Source organism: Mustelus asterias, chromosome 15, assembly GCF_964213995.1.
Source record: "Mustelus asterias chromosome 15, sMusAst1.hap1.1, whole genome shotgun sequence".
Lineage (NCBI taxonomy): Eukaryota > Metazoa > Chordata > Chondrichthyes > Carcharhiniformes > Triakidae > Mustelus > Mustelus asterias.
This window is the reverse complement of record NC_135815.1, coordinates 86,450,030-86,469,776: the sequence shown is the minus strand read 5'-3', so window position 1 is coordinate 86,469,776 and position 19,747 is coordinate 86,450,030. Positions and strand designations below refer to the sequence as shown.

The window sequence follows — 19,747 nt, the reverse complement described above, 5'->3', positions numbered from 1 at the left end:
AAAATAGGATTGGATGAAGAGAATTTGTACATGGCCTATGCTCCATCAGGGAATGAAAATGCTAAGGAGAAGATGAAGAAACCAAAATAACCTGATCCCTGGTTGGATTCACAATGTTTTGTTCTAGAAAACTATCCTGAATACATTCTATGAATTCTTCTTATGACTACCCTCATTATATCCTGATTCTCCATCCTACAATATGATTACCGTTGGGAGTCTATGGACTACTCCTACCAGTGTCTTCTTCCCCTTGTTATTTCTTGCCTCCATATAGATTCGACATCTTCTGACCCAAGGTCGTTTCTTGCTATCATACTTATTCCATCTCATACTAGCAAAGCTACCCCATCATCCTTTCCTTCCTGCCTGTCCTTACAAAATGTCACAGACCCCTGAGTATTTAGTTCCCAGTTTTGGTCTCCTTACCACATCTCTGTAATGGCTATAAGATCTAAGCCATTAACCTTAATTCGTGCTGTTAATTCATTTATTTTGTTCTGAATGCTATGTGCATCTAAGTAGAGCCATTAATTTTGTTTTGTTACCCTTTTTGACCCTATTTGTTGTTTTTTTTAATGTTTATACACTCTGTCCCTTCCTACCATACTGTGGGTATCATTACCTGAATAGCTGCCTTGTAATACTGTCATATCCTTTTGCTTTGTAAGCCTACACATCCCCTCGACAGAACCAGCACCCCCCCCCCCCTATTTAGTTTAAAGCCCTCTCTATTTCTCTAGTTATGCGGTTTGCAAGAATATTGTTCCCAGCACGGTTCAGATGTTGGCCATCCCAACAGTACAGCCTCCACTTTGCCCAGTACTGATACCAGTGCCACACGATTTGAAACCACTTCTCCCACACCAGTCTTTGAGCCACTCTAATTTCATGTCTCTCTAATTTCATGTACTCTATGTCAGTTTGCACGCGGCTCAAGTAATAATCCAAGGATTATAACCTTGGAGGTTCTGTTGTTTATTTTAGTGCCGAGCTCCTCAAACTGTCAATGCAGAACCTCTTGCCTCATTCTACTTATGTCATTGGTACCTACATGGACCACAACAATAGGATCCTCCCACTGCAAGTTCCTCTTGGATGATGAGGAAGCAACGATGAGGCCTGCACCCCTGGAAAACATGGAGGCCACTCAAGTCATTGCAACACAATACTTCAGCAACACAGCCTTCGGGACTCTCGATACTGGCTACAGAGAACAGTGTCTATTCCCCTAAGTCCCCAACTACGAATACATTTTTCTTTTCTCCTCCCACTTGAATGACTCCCTGTACTGCGGTGCAATGGTGAGTTTGCTCAGCCTCCCAATAGCCCCCGGTATTGTCCACCTAGGGAGCAAGAATCTCAAATCTGTTGAACAAGGGGAGGGAGGCTGAGGCTCCTGCAGTGCTACCTCCTAGATCCCTCCACCTGCCTCACTCGTAATAACAACCTCCTGTCCCTGACCACTGTCTGAATTCGAGGTCGCTAATCTAAGGGGTGTGACTGCCTCCTGAAACACAGCATCCAGTATCTCTCCCCCTTCCTGACGCTTTGCAATATCTGAAGCTCAGCTTCCAGCTCATTGACCTGAGCCAAATTTCCTCATGTCACCAACATCTACTACAGATGTGGTAGCTATTAACGACAGTGGGAAGCACCAGCTCCCACATGCTGTAGCTACGCATCAGCTGGCATCAGCATCCCTCTTTTATTTAATTAGATTTTCAATTTATTTTTAATTTTACTACTAATCCTTAGTTTTCACACTAATTTTCTTTTTCCCTCCCTGCCTTCAATCTCAAAGCAAGACTGAAAAAGTAAAAGAGAGGATTACTTGCCTACCAATCACTTACCTGTGATATTACATGGGCACGTTCACTCGGTGTTATAGGACTGCTGCAACTTATCTCCCAGCTCTCCGGCCTTGGTCTGCTCCTGTCCCCACTGACCTGTGGAAGTAGTAAGGGAAACAAGACACAGCAATACCTCCCTACCCCACTTCGTCTAAACTCCCACACTTACCAAAACTCCAGATTTTCACTCTCTGCAGCTCGCACTCTCCATTATGATGGCACAGTTTGCCGCTAAATGTCTGGTGACTAGCTAAAGAGGAAGAGGTACAGGAGGAGGTGGAAGAACAGGGCTAAGAACAGGAGGAGGAGAGTGAGGAGGAAACCATCCCCCTTCTGCCTGGGCATCTGAATTCGACTTATCTGTAGTACTAGTGAATCAACTCCCCTTGCACAAACAGTTCCTTCCCTCTCTTTCCTCTTTTACTGACCATCACAAAGCCTTCCTGGCCAAAATACTAAAATAAAAACCACCATGAAACAAACTCAAACCAAATGTATATCACATTACATACAAAAGTCAACTAATCACCTTTACAGCCCATCTTCTTTGTGCATTTTTGCTATGTCATACTGCTCCTATACAGGACTGGCCCAGTTGGCGGCAGCATGGCTGGTACACGTTTGTTGATTTTCAGTGGAGGAGATATGGCCTTCGAGGAGAAATTTGGGCAACTCTGGGCCTAGACTGCACCATCTCAGCATGGCAGCAGCAGTGTGGGCTGACTGGTGGACAAGCAACAGCAAGGGCAGCAGCAGAGTAGCAGTAGTGGGAAGACAGCTGCTGTCTTCCTATGAAAGAACAGCAAAACAATGAACCGCAGTGTCACAGCTATTCCCCTGTGGTGGCACCTCAGCAATCCTAGCAATGTGTTGGAGGACAATTTGCTGGACTGCTGTGAAATCCTGCAAGCCCCTTTCAACTTTGGTATCCACAGCTGGAATGGCAACTCTCTGAGCCGACATGGCAGCAAGATAAGCTTGCATAACCCTGTTGAACCGCCTCTGCCGCTGCCAAATGTTGGGTGACTTTTGTTTGCATTACAATGGAAGGTGAGACATCAGATGCTGTGTCATAAATGGGTTTGCAAGTGTTTTTGTGGATTTGCCACCGCTTCCTCACTGGAGACAATCGACTCCCACGGTCTGTGCCTCCGTGCTGTTTGGTATTAACCACAGGCTTTCTGGCAGACCTCCTAATGCAGTAAGAATTTAAGCATGCATGCCCATCAGCCTTCTTCTGGCAAGTCCTCGTTTGGCTCCTCTGCAACATAAATTATGTACAACCTCTGTTTCTGGTGAGCTGGCACCTGTGCTGCCGTTGCTTTAGTTGCAGGTTAACTCATGCCTGATTTTAATATGGCGCATTCCTGCTCCACAATGAGGTATTTTTTAATAAACGTACCATTTCGGTGGCAGCACTTCATGCTGGACCCACAAGTGCAGTTGGTTTTCTTGAGTGTAGCCTGAATGAGGGAAATATTTCTTGTCCCTTGCTGTCCAGCAACAGTGTGTAGAAGTGATGCCCTGTGCAACCGTGCCATCCAGCATTGTTGATGGTGTGGAACAATGGAAATTAGACCTCCAGAAATTATATTGTCAGCATTCACTGTCGTGCCAGAAGTTCACATTGATTATTCAAATACTGGTCACTTCAGTGCAACAGCTATTTCTGGCACTGCTTTTGCAGGCAATGCAAGATTTGTCCAAAAATCTTTCGCTGCTTGTATACATTTCTGCTTTTATTCAGTTTCTAGGAGCTGTCACATGCTATCAAATTGATTTTCCACGGTCTCTTTTGTAGAGAATTGTAGGCCAAAGTAAAACTGGTTCTATGAAACTGATGACTAGCTATACACCAGCAGTCACATGGAGGAGGCACCTGAATCCCAATTAAATAGTTTTGGCATTTAGGCATGCTTTGGATATGGTTAGGCCTCCTATGCAAAGCTCCTTCACTATCTAGAGCTTGTTTCTGGCTCTGACCTGACACATTTGGAGCTTCCTAATTGTTCTTCTTGAACATGACATAATGACAAGAAACACATTCGTGTGCAATAGCTGGGAGACTCCAATATTTACAAGGAGACAATGAGGTGCAAGAGAGACCGGAAAAGGTCAAAAGGGTGGGAACACCAACAGGACCATTCTCATTTTTTTGTTTCATTTTCTACCTGGAAGCCATAGCAGGGGACCCTGGTGGATGTTCTCAGCAATCAGAAATAGAGGTAGGCTGGCAATTGTAGCGGGAGGAAATAGAGGCCAGCGAGGTTCAAGGGAAAGGAAAGCTGCAAATAAGAGGAGGGATGGCTGATGACTTTCTTGAGAGGTTGGAGATGTTCTCCTATGTCTCCTGGCCTACTAGGAGTGCTGGAAAAGGCCTTGAGGAGCTGCCTGCTTCCAACTCCCTGTCACTGTGGGTTTCCCACACCCTGGGAAATCTGGGCCACATCATTGCAATTGGAAACCTCAATATCCACCACTGTAAAGAAAGTAGTAGGCAAGTGTGCCATTTTGGAGATGTGTTCCTCACATTTAAGTCTTTCCTTTATCCCACCATCTCCCAACTCTCTCCTGCCTGACCTGGGAGGGTTAGCATTGAGACCAATGTGTCAATTTGCCCAAGGAATCTACAATCTTAAGACTACACAATGAGTCTCACACTAAACTGGAAGTAGCTTACTTGTCTTGTAAATTTTGCTTTGAATATTGCTGAAGACAGAGCCGTGTTGGTGAAGCTTTTCATCTTGCACTCATCAGGACAAATACAAGAGTGCCAAATTTCAAATGATCACAACAATGTACACTATGGGAGAAATATTTACTGATTGGTTGGCAAGTCAACTCTGATTGGCCAAAGTGTTGCCCTGGAGTAAGCAGAGGGAAACTATAGGCTTCCCAAGCTCCCAGGTAATTTAAAAGAAATTTCAAAGCTTGAACATATTTCTTTTGTTTGCAGGAATGGGACCTTGTGTATAATTTACATAAGTCACATGAAGCAAGGTATAAATGAGCCACATTACAAGTTTGACTGATTATCTTAAATTGGTTGTCAGTGTAACTACTAGTGCACTCAGGATTGTTCAAAAATGCTGCCCAATTATAGAATTGCATCTGACAGTAGATGTTTTGTTTTGGGTTATGCAAGTGAGGGCTGCTTGAGTACGGTATGTATTCTGCCTATTGCATTAGCCAATTGTTGGGATGTATGGCTTATGTACCCTCACATCATTTAAAATTGACACAACATTGCTCAATTGTGTCATTAGCAGAACCTCTTTTTCCTACCATTGGAAGATATCCCTCATGTCACCTTTTTATTGCGGCAGTATAAAATGGCTTGCTTAACCTGTTGTTCAAAATTTTGCTGCCATACTTTGCCTTTCCAGGCTAATTTGAAGCTCAAATGCGTCGCTCTTTTGGTCCGTTTGTGAATTTGTGCTACATGAAGCAAACAATGATCTGATCAGGATAGCTATTGTCCTGCGCTCTATTTCTGCATCAAGATTCCAAGGTGAGCAAATGGCTCAGGCCATAATTACAAGATTGCTGATCAGGCCAATCTTATAGTGAGTGGAACTATACAAATTCCAACGTGTAAATTGACCGATGAAGTAGGTTTACGCTAGACAGTAGTGGAGAACTTATTAGCAGATTTCTCGACTAGCACGTTGAGGAAAGGGAGCACATTAGACTGCTGCATCGTAGAATCATACAGCACAGAAGGAGGCTAAAAAGTAAAGTTTATTTATTAGTCACAAGTAAGGCTTACATTAACACTGCAACGAAGTTACTGTGAAATTCCCCTAGTCGCCACTGTCCGGTGCCTGTTTGGGTCAATGCACCTAACCAGTCTTTCAGAATGTGGGAAGAAACCCGGAGAATCCAGAGGAAGCCCACGCAGATATGGGGAGAATGTGCAGACTCCACACAGCCAGTGACCTAAGCCGGGAATTGAACCTGGGTCCCTGGTGCTGTGAGATAGCAGTGCTAACCACTGTGCCGCCCCATTTGGCCTATCATGTCAGTACCAGCTTTTTGAAAGAGCTATGCAATTAATCTCACAACCCTCCTCTTTCACCAAAATTCCCCTGTGAAAGTTTGTTTGAAACTGCAGCTCACAACTCAATACGTAACAAAATGCCTCCTCATTTCCCCACTGGATCTTTTTGTTAGTCACCTAAATCTGAGCCCTTTGGTTATCAACCTTGCTGCCGGTAGGAATGGTTTCTCACCATCAACTCTTTCAAAGCCCTTCATAATTTTAACATCTCTATTCAATCTCCCTTTAGCTTTCTCTTCTCTGAGGAGGACAATCCCAGTGATTAGTGTCATTGCATCCTCATTCATCTCCTTGGCATGAGCAGCATAACTACAGTGTGGCCCTAGAATGAATAGGAAGCCAATCAATGTTACTGCCAGTGCCTAGTACAGAAACAATCTAGCTACAATTTTATGAACTGCAGATCTATTGAAAGGGATCTGGCCAGGGATCATCTCAAGGGCAAGGAATGAAGTGGCAGGATTCAAAGGCAATATTTCATTATGTTTATAAATGGGGCATATTTTAGAAAACAGATCAGGAAATCTGGCAGATTGTTACTGAAGGTTGTACTCTGTATAACTCGACTGCCAGCACAGGGCAGTCAGGACTCAGAAGAGCAGCTTGCCACGTGGAATGCCAGCTATTACTGTTTGAAATATTTTTGCTGACCTCATTCAGAATAATTTCCCTTAATTGGTTTTCCTTTTGGGATTTGAGTTATCTTTGCCGGTGCATTGTGAGATGTTGGGCGCAATCTTTCCGGCATGCTGCGCTGGTCAATTGGCAAAGTGAGCCGGGAAGATAGCGCACGAGGCTTTCGCACCTGGCACCCTGGCACTGCCCATTGGGCACCCTGGCACTTCACATCAGACATCATAATTGTGCCGGGGCAGTGCCAAGGGATCGGGGACTAGTGTGGTGGGACAATGACGGGGGGGCAGGGGGGAGCTCCAAAGGGTGGTGGGGAGCTCCGTAGGGGTGGTGATTGACAGGAGGGGAACTTTGCAGACAGGTGGTGATTGACAGGGGAATGGAGGGGGATCTCTGCAGACAGCGCTGAGATTGGCAGGTGGGGGGCTTCCTGCAGGTGGGGATGTGATCGGCGGGGCTGGATCTCTGTAAACAGTGGAGTGATCGACAGGGAGGAGGAACCAGCACAGGGAGCAACAGATCGAGGGGTGGGGCGATGTCCGTGGGGTGGATGGGAGGGGACAGCAGGAGGTTTCCCTGTTCATTGGCAGATCGGTGTATCTGCACAATGGCGCCCCAAGTGCTCTGCAGTCAGCTTCACCGGTGGGCTTAAGCTTGCCCCCCACTGGTGTGAAACGCATCTGGGCTCATTTTTGCACTCTGTGCCGTAAGATTGCAACTCGCAGCTCACCGAGAAAAACCAGTGCCATTCTCTCCTGTTTCCTCGCTCGTTTGACACTGAGATTGGACCTGTTGATTCTCTTTCAGAATTATTGTTGTGGAACAGTAGGTGGGTCACATGTCCAATTTAGAGACCAATTTAGTTGTTCAGTGCTTTGATCGCTCCTTCATGCAGAATGATATGTAAAGCAGTTATGAAGCCTAACTGAAGGTTATGAGAAACTTCAAGCACCAGACATGCTCATTAAACTTTGTTTTCATAAACATTGGTCATTTCTGATGAACTTCATTGAATTTTTTAAAGAGGTGACAAAAACAGAAGACAATAAATGTCTATGGATGTTAATTATATGGACTTTCAGAAGGCATTTGATAAAGTCCCTCATAAGAAACTGCTAACCAAAAGTTGAATTGAAGATAAATTACTGATCTGATTAGGAAATTAGTTGAGCAATAAAGGCTACTGCATAATGGGTAGGTACCCTAATTAGTAGAATGCAACTACTAATTAGATCTGTGTTGGGCCTGAACTATTCACTGGGGTGATTTTACCAAAAATATTCTGTGTGCTGAACATGCACGGAAACGGGAGAGAATCGCACCCATTTTTGAACAACCTTCCAGACGCAATCGTATGGCACTTAGAGAAAAAAGAGACAAAATGTGATTCTTGCCTGTAGAGGGAGTGGGCGGAGTCTATTCACGCCAGAAGCCAGACGTATTGCACAGTGCACTGAGAGATCTGTCACTGGCCTCACTCTCCCAGACATGACACCACCCCGCCCCGTTGGTGGGGATCATACGTGATCCTCACCAGTGAGGATCTCCACCGGCAAGATTATTAAGGCAAATGAGCCTGGACAATTGCATCAAAGACTCACTAATTATACTTAAATCACCACATAAATATTTAAATCAGCCTCGCGCCCTACCCAGTTTTCAAGAGGCCAGAATTAGATGAGTGCAGATTTCTTGGAGGATTGGGGAGGGCTGGAGGAAATGACAGATATAGGGAGGGACAAGGTCTTGAAGAGATTTGACAACAAGATTGTGAATTTTAAAATTAAGCTATTGCTTAAGTAAAAGCCTACATAGGTCAGTACTGTGTATGAGAGGCTGTGGTGAGTCACAACCCCTCACTCGATCTTACCAGCTTGCTACGCTGATCATCCGGCATGACGAGCCGGTAAGACTGTATTTGTCGATAACTTAGAGGATGAGATAGAAAGCCACATATCTCAGTAGGAAGAACAGTGTAAAATGGTGCAACAGGACAGACAGTGTGCTCCAAGGTGCACTGTAGTGTAGGTCCAGGTGTAGGAGGTGGACAGCAGAAAAGAGGTCCACAACCCACAGGGGGCCAGGAGGCCATCCAGAAAGAAATAAAGAAGGCAGCAGGAGCAAACTGCCATCACTGTCAATGCAAGCAGTCTAGCACCAAGGACCTGAATGCAGTGTAAGAATAAGCTTAGTGACCTCACGTATGTCAGTGAATGCCTCTTCAGATGCCAAATCCTTATCAATGAACCATAACCTCACACAGTGCACCATTCACCAATCACTTCACCCCCACTTTCACTTGCCTACCAACATTAACATCACACCTAAATTGATAGCCTCACCTCACCCTCACATAAATAGTACTGACCTACATAAGCTTTTACTCAAGCAATAGCTTACTTTTAAAATTCTCAATCTTGTTTTCAAGTCCCTCCAAGGCTTGTCCCTCCCTATATCTGTAATTTCCTCCAATCCCTTAACCCTCCAAGAAATCTGCACTCATCTAATTCTGGCCTCTTGAGTTTCCCAAATTTTAATTGCTTACGCCACTGGCAGCATGCCTTCATATGCCCTGAAATTCCCTTCCTAAACATCTCCAAATCTCTATCTTGCGTTCCTCATTAAAGGCACTCCTTAAAATCTTCTTTCTTGGCCAACCTTTCAACCTTAATATCAGCTTAAGTGGTTCAATGTCAACTCTTGCTTTATATCACTCCTGTGGAGCGACTTTGGATGTTTTATTATGTTAAAAGTGCTCTATAAATACCAGTCATTGTTCAGATCTCAAGGCCTGCCACCTGGGCAAGCAGTGGGAGCTTGCAATCAAAGAGAAACAGGAGATTGATGATGTTGAAAAACAGTCACTGAATCTCACACTTGCAAATGCCAGCTCAGATAACAGCACTAAACATTCCTTAGAGGAGGGGTTCTGCAAAGTGATGAGTCACTGTGCATAAGTAGCCTATAGTCAGGAAACAGAGATAGGGTTGTGCACGTTCCACTTTAAGAAGTCTCACTTCACCAGGTTAAAGCCTTCTCGGCCTTTTGGCTAAGATCAAGTGTAGTATGGATTGGATGCTGCTCTTGGTTGAGGTCATTGGGTTACATTGAAGCTTCATATGTTTCATATGAAGCAATTTTTAAAAGCGGCATCTCGGCCTTTTGGCTAAGATGCAAATGAGCTCGAGTGTTGGAGGAGGTGTTGCTTTGCTCCTCCAATCAGCTAGGCTCATGTAGATCAGGCCCAGGACGGGGCAATTTGGTCGCTTGCCCTGTCTTGTCAGCCTGGATTGGAAATGTCTCAACTTGTTGAGACTCTGAATTGGATTTGATTTGATTGAATTGGAAAAGTATTTTTTAAATGTTTTTAAAGCCCAACAAGTTTATTTGGCAGCACAAGCTTTCGGAGTCTCGCTCCTTCAACATCTTCATCAGGTTCCACTTTGCCAGAGGGTTCGGTCACACATGAGCACTGCTACAGAGAACTCAAAGGAGGTCTTTAGTAGGGCGACATACAGAAAAGGGCTGATGACATGCGCAATGAAAAGCTTGTTGCATTGGTGAGCCTACCAGAAAAGCTGCTGTCACTTGTCAAGGAGCATGGAAGGGTTTGGCACCAACCTTGCATCGAGCTTTGCAAAGAGCCTCGAGCCTATTCCCTTCCAATGTGGAAATGATAGCCAATGCCATGAACACTTGCAGATCCAACCATGATGGTCAATGTCTCAGCTTATACTGTAGCAGAAGCCCATCCCCAGTTGCCCTTCAGAAGGTGGTGTTGAGTTACCTTCTTGAACTGCTGCAGTCCATGAATTGTAGGTACATGGACAGCACAGTTAAGGAGAGAATTCCAGGATTTTGGCCAGCAACAGTGAAGGAACTGTGATATATTTCCAAGTCAGAATGGTGAGTGACTTGAAGGGGAACCTCCAGGTGGTGGTATTTCCAGGAATCTGGTGCCCTTGTCCTTCTAGATGCTAGTGGTCATGGGTTTGGAAGGTGCTTGCTAAGGGAACCTTGGTGAGTTCTCCCAGTGCACCTTGCATATGGTGCACACTGCTGTCAATGTTTGCCGGTGGTGGAGCAATTGAATTTTTTTCTGGAAGGGATAGCAAACAAGTGGGCTGCTTTGCCCTGGATGGTGTTGAGCTTCTTGAATGTTGTTGGAGCTGCACTCATCCAGGCAAGGGGAGAGTATTCCTTCACATTCCTGACTTTGTGCTTGTAGATTATGGACAGACTTTGTAGTGTCAGGAAATAAGTTCCTTGCCACAGGATTCCTGGGAATGGAGGGGGGTCATTTTCTCGTCATACCTGTCACGGGAATCATAGCAGGTGGTGGGGGGGGACACCATGCAAAGATCTGTTGACCTCTGGCAGGATTTTCCAATTTTGAGGCGAGCGCGGCTGAAAAATCCCACCCTGAGTCTTTGACTTGCTCTCGTAGACATAGTGGCCAGAATTTTACTGGCCCACCCGCCATGGGAATTGGAGCAAGCGAGGGGCAGCCCATGGAAAGATCCGTTGACCTCGGGCGGGATTTTACGGTTTTAGGATGAGCGAGCCTGGTACATCCCACCCAGTATTTGTATAACTAGTCCGGTTCAGTTTCTGGTCAGTGATAACCCCCAGGATGTCAATAGTGGGGCATTCAGCAATGGTTATGCCACTGAATGTCATGGAATGGAAAGGGGCGATGGTTTGATCTCCCTCACTTGCTGGAGGTGGTCATTGCCTGGCACTTGTGTGACACAGATATTACTTGCCACTTGTCAGCCCTGAATATTGTCCAGGTCTTGCTGATTTAGACATGGACTTGTTCAATATCTGAGGAGTCACAAATGGTGCTGAACATTGGGCACTTATCAGCGAACATTCCCAGTTCTGACCTTATGATGAAAGGCAGGTCATTGATGAAGCAGCTGAACCTGAGGAACTCCTGCAGTGATGTCCCGCAGCTGAGATATTTGAATTCCAGCCACCACAAATATCTTTCTTTGTGCTAGGTATGGTTTTTAAGGGCGAGAATTGCTCAAGGTCTTACTGCAAGGTCATTGCAGTCTCCCGTAGTCAGCAGCTGTCAACCAGCTATGCTGCAGCCACTGGGGTAGCACCTAATATGAACACTGAGTCAGAAAACGGGGAATTTACCTACATGATGTGCTGAGCATGGTCACACAACAACTGCGCACTCAGGAAATGAAATGCTGGGGGCGATCTTACCATTGCGCCCCACCGGCCGATGGGTAGGGCGAGACACCATAGAGCCGAGAAATCAGGTTCACGCCCAATTTCTCGCCTCTCGCGATCTTACCGGCACCAGATATAAAGGGCGCGAGGCTGATTATAAAATTTAAATAAATGTAAAAGCTTATTTCAATAGAATTCGTGAGCCCAGGATGCAATCATCTGGGCTCACCATCAATGGTGACCAGACGTGATGTCCTTGCCGGTAGAACTGGAGGCCATTGAGGCCCCCGTCTGGGAGGTCAGGGGTAGATGGGGGTGCCTCTTGGACATTGCCAGCCTGGCACCCCAGCAGTGCCACTCCCTCCTCCATTGATGCTCAGTAGCAGCAGTGTGTACTATCTACAAGATGCACTGCAGCAATTCACCAACGATCCTTAGACAGCACCTTCCAAACTCGCAACCACTTCCATCTAGAAGAACAAGGGCAGCAGATACATGGATGCATGGATACATGTTCCCCTCCAAGCCACTCACCATCCTGACGTGGAACTATATCGCCGTTCCTTCTCAGTAGCTGGGTAAAAATCCTGGAATTCCCTCCCTACAGCATTGTGGGTCAACCCACAGCACATAGACTACAGCGATTCAAGAAGGCAGCTCACCACTACCTTCTCAACGGCAACTAGGGATGGACAATAAATGCTGCTCACCAACGACGCCCATGTCCCATGAATTAATTTTTAAAATGCAGCATAAATGCTGCTTTGGTTGCAAAACAGCACATGTAGCACTAATATTATGAACATTAAGAAGCCAATTTTTTTGTGGCCAATCTCTTTTAGCATAGCCTCAACTTCAAAATGGCCTCTGCCACTGCATGCAAAGATGTCAGTATCACTCTTTTGATCTTGCCTGAAGCTTATCTAGACGGTTGTGGCTATTTGAGGTCAATCATCTCAGTTCTAGGACATCACTACAAGAGTTCCTCTGAGTAGTGTCCGATGCCCAACCTTCTTCAATTGCTTCATCAACACCCTTCCTTTCATCATAAGGTCAGAAATGGGGATGTTTGCTGAAGATTGCAAAATGTTCAACACCATTCCCGACTCCTCAGATACTGAAGGAGTCCATGTCCAAATGCATGGACAACATTCAGGCTTGGGCTAACAAGTGGCAAGTAACATGCACACAACAGAGTGCCGGACAATGACTATCTTCAACAGGAGAAAATCAAACCATTGCCTCTTGACATTCAATGGCATTACTGTCGATAAATTCCCCACTATCAACATCCTGGGGTTACCGTTGACTAGAAACTGAACTGGACTAGCCATATCAATACTGTGGTTACAAGGAAAGCTCCGAGGCTAGGAATCCTACAGCAAGTCATTCACTCTCGACTTCCATTGCATGTCCACCATCTACAAGGCACAAGTGTGGTGTGCAATGGAATATTCTCCATTTGCCTGGATGAGTGCAGCTCCAACAACACTCAAGAAGTTTGACGTCATCCAGGATAAAGCAGCCTGCTTGACTGGCATCCCATCCACAAACATTCACTCCCCCCACCACCGAAGCACAGTGGTAGCAGTGTATACTATCTACAAGATGCGCTGCAAGAACTCACCAGGGCTCCTTAAGTAGCACCTTCCAAATCCAAAATTGCTAAGAAAAAGGGCAGCAGACACATGGGAATAGCACCATCTGTAAATTCCCCTTCAAGCCACTCACTATTCTGACTTGGAACTATATCATTGTTCCTTCACTGTCGCTGGGACAAAATCCTGGAACTCCTTCCCTACTAGCACCATGGGCGTAGCTACACCATATGGACTGCAGCAGTTCAAGGAGACAGCTCACCACCACTTCTGAAGGGCAGTTGGGGATGGGCAATGAATGCTGGCCAAGGCAGCGAAGCCCACACCCCAGTAATGAATAAAAAAAAGCAAGGTGGTAATCCCCCTAAGTGAAAGCAAATTACTGCGGATGCTGGAATCTGAAACCAAAAGAGAAAATGCTGGAAACTCTCAGCGGGTCTGGCAGCATCTGTAAAGAGAGAAAAGAGCTGATGTTTCAAGTGCAGATGACCCTTTGTCAAAGCTCAGTCAAGCTCTTTGTCAAAGTGGTAATCTCCCTTCCCATCACCTTCCCACCCGATTAAAGTACCCCGCCACCAAACCTGCTGCTGGAAGGGTGTAAACAAAATTCCACCCCATGTGTTAAGAAACTTGAAATCTTCGCAAATTAGTTTTGCAGCTGGCAATGCCGCATTTGAAAGGAAGCAAGGAAGGTAGAGATTGGATATTTCTGATATTCCAGCTAGTTACAACTTTGAACCATGTCACAAGAAGCAAGGTGGGAAGGCCTCTGTAGTTCTCAATAAGCACAGTAAGAAGTCTCACAACACCAGGTTAAAGTCCAACAGGTTTATTTGGTAGCAAATACCATTAGCTTTCGGAGCAGAACTCCTTCGTCAGATGGAGTGGATATCCACTCCATCTGACGAAGGAGCAGCGCTCCGAAAGCTTATGGTATTTGCTACCAAATAAACCTGTTGGACTTTAACCTGGTGTTGTGAGACTTCTTACTGTGCTTACCCCAGTCCAACGCCGGCATCTCCACATCATGACGTTCTCAATAAGACCATAGTAGTGGGGATAAGCCCGGCAATATTACTTGAACAAGCTATAAAGGGAGGCCATTCTGAGGGACTCGGTCTGCTGGTTTGACTTTTAGCTCATGGTCTGGTTTGAAACTACCATGTGAATTGAGCCAGATTTGACATCAGACTGTATTTTACTGCAAAAGGTTCCATCTGTGAATAAATCTGTTCAGGAATTCAGACAAATACACAGGCTTTTGGCCTCCAACACTCAGAGGAGTAGCATGGCTGTGGAGTGGAAATCCAGTGCATAAATCCAGAGTCCACAGCACAATATTGATGGGTTGCCAACCCTCCAGGGTTGCCCTGGTGTTTCCAGGAATTGAAGAGGAATCTTCATGACACGACTGGCAGCAGAAAATCAAAGGGGCATTTTTTTAAAATTCATTCAACACCCAAGCACCCAATGTTTATTAGTTATAAAACTGTTGGAATTGGCAAGAAAAGGCTGTTTGACTGCATCATGAATCATCCAGTTGGGTAATGGAATCTGTTCACTTTCCAGTGAAATAGAAATGTTTGAGGCGGGGCAAGTGAAGGGAGGAAGTCATGTTTGATTTGATTTGATTTGTTATTGTCACATGTATTGGTATACAGTGAAAAGTATTGTTTCTTGCACGCTATACAGACAAAACATACTGTTGATAGAGAAGGAAAGGAGAGAGTGCAGAATGTAGTGTTACAGTCATAGATAAGGTGTAAAAAAAGATCAACTTAGTGCGAGGTAGGTCCATTCAAAAGTCTGACGGCAGCAGGGAAGAAGCTGTTCTTGAGCCATACGTGACCTCAGACTTTTGTATCATTTTCCCAATGGAAGAACGTGGAAAAGAGTATGCCCGGGGTGTGTGGGGTTCTTGATTCTGCTGGCTGCCTTTCCAAGGCAGCGGGAAGTGTAGACAGTGTCAATGGGTGGGAGACTGGTTTGCGTGATGGACTGGGCTTCATTCACGACCCTTTGTAGTTTCTTGCGGTCTTGGTCAGAGCAGGAGCCACACCAAGCTGTGATACATCCGGAAAGAATGCTTTCTATGGTGCATCTGTAAAAGTTGGTGAGAGTCGTGGCGGACATGCCAAATTTCCTTTGTGATGAAATCTCCAAGATTATATCCAGCCAGAGTTGGCAACCCTACAGCTATCCAAGATCATTTTGTGCTACAGGTCCCAATTTGGATCATATAGCGAGAGAGGGGAGGCTTCCTAGTTCTGTGTTTTCTTTATTCAACGGGAAGATTTTACGTTTGATTGTAGAACAAATATACTGACATTTTTTTCACAAAAGTAAATTTTATAAATGTGCAGAAATGAATGTGAAGAGGTTTGCATCATATTATAATGTTATTGGGACCAGATCTGCATATTTAACGTAGGATCCTGCAGATTTTCTAAACAGCAGGTTAAAATTGAATACCAGGAAGACCTCCACTATGGGCGGCATGGTAGCGCAGTGGTTAGCACTGCTGCTTCACAGCGCCAGGGTCCCGGGTTCGATCCCCGGCTCGGGTCACTGTCTGTGTGGAGTTTGCACATTCTCCTCGTGTCTGCGTGGGTTTCCTCCGGGTGCTCCGGTTTCCTCCCACAGTCCAAAGATGTGCAGGTTAGGTTGATTGGCCAGGTTAAAAATTGCTCCTTAGAATCCTAAAATGCATAGGTTAGAGGGATTAGCGGGTAAATATGTGGGGGTAGGGTCTGGGTGGGATTGTGGTCGGTGCAGACTCGATGGGCCGAATGGCCTCCTTCTGCACTGTAGGGTTTCTATGATTTCTATGAAGTAAGACAACGGAATCACAGTGGTTGGGGTAAATCACTGACTTTATTTTAACTGCCGCCTCCCCTCCCCCAGCTTGGCTATTGCCAAGTGGAGCAGTGGGCGGAATTCTCCCAAAAACTTTCTAAGTGTCATAACGGCGAGAATAATGGAGTTATCCGCGCCGGTCTCTCCGGCACTCTCCACATCCCAATCCTCCCACACAGAGAGTTGGAAGTTTCACACCAGTACTAGGGGAGGCGGGCTTAAACATGTCAGCGAGCCTGGCCCCTGAGTGCTTGGGCGTCATTTTGCAAGGGCGACCCAATCTCATTGTGCACTAGGAGACACCCTCCCGCACCCCGCAGACATCAGAATCTCCCCATCAGCCTCACCCACTCCCTCCCCCAACACAGGTCACTAGCATCGGTGCCCTCCCGATGGGTCCCCCATCATGATCCCTGACATGCCCCCCCATCATGACCGCCTTCACGATCCACCCTTGCACAACCCTCGCCTCAGACCCTCCCCCTCATAGCCCTTCCATCATGGCCTCCACTCAGGCCCCACCCCCTCAGCACTGCCCTGGCACACTGGCTGTACCCAACTGGCTGCATCAGGCTGTCCCGTGGTCACTGCCTGGCACTGCCATTGTGCCAGTTGGGCACCGCCAAGTGGGCACTGCCCAATGGGCACTGCCTGTCCATGGCCCAAACTTCCAGGAGTTTCAATGGCCTCAGAGCATGACCATCATGTTAAGTCTCTGCTTGTGGAGACCAGTAGCGACTGTCACCGTTAGCCCGCTACGGTGAATTCCATGCGCTGAGATTTGAATGTGCTGTGCATATTTAAATGCTACTTTATAAATGCAATTTGGACTTGCGCCCTTTCTGAGCACGATCTGGTTTGCGCCATCAGGAAGGGGCCAGGAAATTGGCAAACTGTTTGACGCCGGGTCCGAAATGGATTTTTAGGCCCACACGTTATTCTCTGGATCCGCGCGATCTACTAATGGAGAATCTCTCCCAGTAACTTTGAGGCTTTTGAAATCATGGAGCCTTCTTCTGTTTCTGAGCACTATGCCTCTGGGCCTTGTCCGGCTGTGTGTGCAAGCTGCCCCTGTGATAGACATTCTTGAAAAGAGGCAGGAAAAGGTTGCTCACCGACAATTTGGGCCCAGCACTGTTTCTTACTTCCCCGCTGCTCACCCAGCCTGCTGCTGCAACATTTAGTCAGAACTGGCTCCTTAGAGGCTACACTAATAAAGCCCAGCACATTTCTCCCCTTTTAGACAGCATTTGGCTTCCACTTTCTGGTGTTGAAAGTGGAAGAATCCTCTCAATGTAATATGGATCCACAACTTTGCAACATGGTAAGAGTTAAAGATTCCACATGTCAGTGTTAGCTGTGGCTCAATAGTAGCACTCTTGCCTCGGAGTCAGGAGGCCATGGGTTCAAATTCCGATCTAATTTGAGAACATAATGCATGTCAACTGTGTGGGAATGCTGGCTTTCAGAGGAGATGTAAATCCGAGGCTTCTTTAATGGTTAAAAAAGATCCTCAGGCATTATTTTGCAGAAGAACTGGAAAGTTGTCCCCAGTGTCCTGGGCAACATTTATCCTTCAGCCAATATCACTAAGATAGATTGTTTTCCATAGAATCCATAGAATCCCTACAGTGCAGAAGGAGGCCATTTGGCCCATCGAGTCTGCACCGACCACAATCCCACCCAGGCGCTATTCCCATAACACCACACATTTACTCTGCTAATCCCCCTGACACTAGGATCAATTTAGCATGGCCAATCAACCTAACCTGCAGATCTTTGGACTGTGGGAGGAAACCGGAGCACCCGGAGGAACCCACGCAGGCTCGGGGAGAACATGCAAACTGCACTTTTTCAGAATTGAACCTGGGTCCCTGGCGCTGTGAGGCAGCAGTGCTAACCACTGTGCCGCTCCACTTATTTCATTGCTGTTTATGGGAAGTTGTGTGAAAATTAGCTATTGTGTTTCCTGTGTTACAAGAGTGATTCACGGGAGGCCCCAGCTCGTGGCCAACCAAAATGGAGAAGGCTCATTCAGGAAGTCACCAAACAGATTGAGAGATTTCGGGCAAGTATAGAGTCAAAGTCAAGGCATTGTCAAGAGCACAAAATCTTCCAAACAACCTGTCCTTGAAGCACCACCTGCCCCACATGCGGCAGAGTCTGCAGATCACACATTGGATTCTGAGATGGCTGATTAAGTCCATCGAACCAGGCTGGAAGCAAGTCACCCTTGATCCCAAGGGACTGCCTAAGAAGGAGGAGATAAGAGACAAGGGAGCCTACACATTAAAAAGTACTTAATTGGGATGTTCAAAATTTATGAAAGGCGCTATATAAATGTAAAGTCTTTGGCCAAAGTTTTCTGGCTCTTACTGCTGGCATAATATACCGGTCCTGCCAATGGTGATCCCTGTGGTGCCTTTTCCAGCGGCAGAGGGTGCAAGGCACGCAAAACACCATAGACATTGATGGGGCCAGAAGATCCCAATGCTGGCCAATGGCAGCTGCCTTGACCACTGGAAATTATGCCGCTGGGGCCAGAAAGTCATGCCCTTTCTTCTTTCCATTTACCTGACGGGAATTTTATGGGGATGCATATTGCTTGCCTCCCTTGGAGGCTGTTCTGCAGTAAAATATGCTGCAGGTGGCCTTAACAAGGTGAGTGTCAATCTTCCTCCTCTCAGCAGGAGAAAGTCCCACCCTCGAGAGCTACCAGCCAATCTGAATGGACGGGAGCTCTAATAAACGTGAACTCAAGAGTGGGCATTGCTGGGACTACAAGGAAGCCCATGAAGTAGTTTAGTGCAGAAGGAGGCCATTTGGCACATCGAGTCTGCATCAACCACAATCCCACCCAGGTGCTATTCCCATAACACCACACATTTACTCTGCTAATCCCCCTGACACTGGGATCAATTTAGCATGGCCAATCAACCTAACCTGCACATCTTTGGACTGTGGGAGGAAACCGGAGCACCCAGAGGAAACCCACGTAGACACAGGGAGAACGTGCAAACGCCACACAGACAGTGACCTAGCACAGCAGGATGAGAGAATCTCGCTGTTGGGCCATGCGCAGGATTCGCGCTTGCCTTCCCGCCATGAGCACATCTCCCAGCACCAGATTTCCAGCGCTGTCAGATCCGTGCTGGAAACTGGACCTTTTGGATGGGGAGGGATCCGGCAATCTTGAGGGGGAGAGTGGGGTTTGGATGCCAAGCAGGGAAACAAAAACCAACATGCATGATCTTGCTAAATTCACCCTCAGTGTACCCGAACGGGCGCCGGAGTGTGGCAACTCGGGGATTTTTACAGTAACTTAATTGCAGTGTTAATGTAAGCCTACTTGTGACACTAATAAATAAACTTAAACTTACAGTGGGCTGTGCCGAGTTACTGAGTTGGGGGTGGGCTGGAAGGCAGTCAGCTGACATATTTTACATGAACCTTGCCCCTGGTGCTGTAAACATGATGTGGAGATGCCGGCGTTGGACTGGGGTAAACACAGTAAGAGTTTTAACAACACCAGGTTAAAGTCCAACAGGTTTATTTGG

At 46.3% G+C, this 19,747-nt stretch overlaps 1 pseudogene; it reads left to right on the top strand.

The window, feature by feature from the left end:
* Window positions 1-9,575: 9,575 nt before the first annotated feature.
* On the top strand, window positions 9,576-9,778 carry LOC144504964 (U2 spliceosomal RNA; annotated as a pseudogene).
* The last annotated feature ends 9,969 nt before the right edge of the window (window positions 9,779-19,747 follow it).